The 1,519-nt window shown below is 39.3% G+C and overlaps 1 long non-coding RNA gene across 1 annotated transcript; it reads right to left on the bottom strand.

The window, feature by feature from the left end:
• Positions 1-444: 444 nt before the first annotated feature.
• LOC112182911 lies at positions 445-955 on the bottom strand. The gene is made up of 2 exons (XR_002929611.1): positions 926-955; positions 445-840 (listed from the first exon to the last, which is right to left on the bottom strand). It is a non-coding gene; the product is annotated as an uncharacterized LOC112182911 (long non-coding RNA).
• Positions 956-1,519: the final 564 nt, after the last annotated feature.

Genomic DNA, 1,519 nt, shown 5'->3' with positions numbered 1-1,519 from the left:
ACTGACGGGCTAGTCAATGAGGAATTCATTAGTTTGTGATGTAGGGTCACTTTCAAGGCCGCTTTGGGGCTGCACAGTAGCATATTGGCTTAAACTTATAGCATCAGCACTATTCAACTTGTCAAATTTTCGGCTAGAGCCACATGGTAGGCTGGAGGAGTCTAAAAATTGTCCATCGATTTGTCCTCCTTCCATGATTCTACCGTCCTCACCTAGGGGCCCCACATGTATTCTTTTCCCATCAATCCACGTTAGGGCTGGGCACGGGACGGGACGGGACGAAATTCTGGTGATCCCGGTCCCGGACCCGGAAATAAAACTCGGGACGGGACGACACTTTTTGAGAATTGATCCCGACCATCCCGAACCCGAACGGGACCGGGACGGGATCGGGACGGGACCGGGACATCCCGAAAGGAAAAAAAAAAAAAAAATCTCCTGCAATTTCATCAATTTCCCTGTTTTGCATTTCTACATTTCCATTAAAGCAAGCTACAACTCAAAGAAGACCAAAGTATCAAAGCAAGTTGCAACTAAAGCTAATGCATTTCTACATTTCCATTAAAGCAAGCTGCAACTAAACCTAAACAAGAAGAAAAACATCATATAATAAGCAAACTGCAACTCAAAGAACTGAAAGAAGACCAAATCTGCATAATTTAATAATCCATTACAGTTCACAATTTGACACTTCATTGAAAATGTGCACACAACTAAATGAATTGAACAAAGTTCAAACATCTATCACATTACTAGCTGCCCCAAGCTTTCCCTTGCCTTTTGCTCTTGGATTTGGAGCTGGACATACATTGGTTTTGCTAGATGCAGTGCTTTCATGCTCTAAAAAAAAAAGAGTTAGTAAATGCCAATGCAGTGAAAATACTGAAAACAGTCAAACACATGTAAAAACTACAACAGTTCATACCTTGCTCAACTTCTTCATAAAACTCGAGGTGTTAATACAAAATCAGAATTGTAAGAAAAGAAGAAAAGAAAGAGGTTCTTGTTCCAAATGCTTAAATTCCAGTTCGATCGAGACACTTTTAGACACAGACATTGATTTTTACATTAAAACACAGAAATAAAATGCCACCTACTCCATAACCCCACCTGCATTATTCTCTTCACTTCAAAACCCCAAATGCTCTTCTTATTCTTCTTCTACATTTAGAGAGTGCAATTCAGATTCTACATTTAGAAGCACAACAACATTGAAGCATCTGAGTTCTTGCTTAACTCACGCTTCAACTCTAAAAATCCAATTGTTAAGCGTAAGTATCAAAATTTCACAAAACCCACTGACCCAATCGAACAAATTTCACAAAACCCACTGACCCAATCGATCTTCGCGAACTCAACTGTAATCTCACAAACCCAATCGAACAAATTGAACTCCTAAGTCCTAATCGGCTAATCCTACACATGTAATCTCACAATCCCAATCAAACAAATCAAAATTGCAAAACCATCGGCAATGAAATCGAAGTTTGTCTATAAAGTATAAATTGCAAAACTGTAA

Source organism: Rosa chinensis, chromosome 1 (assembly GCF_002994745.2).
Source record: "Rosa chinensis cultivar Old Blush chromosome 1, RchiOBHm-V2, whole genome shotgun sequence".
NCBI classification, from domain to species: Eukaryota; Viridiplantae; Streptophyta; class Magnoliopsida; order Rosales; family Rosaceae; genus Rosa; species Rosa chinensis.
The sequence above is the reverse complement of the archived record's forward strand: the minus strand, read 5'-3'. Positions and strand labels throughout refer to the sequence as shown.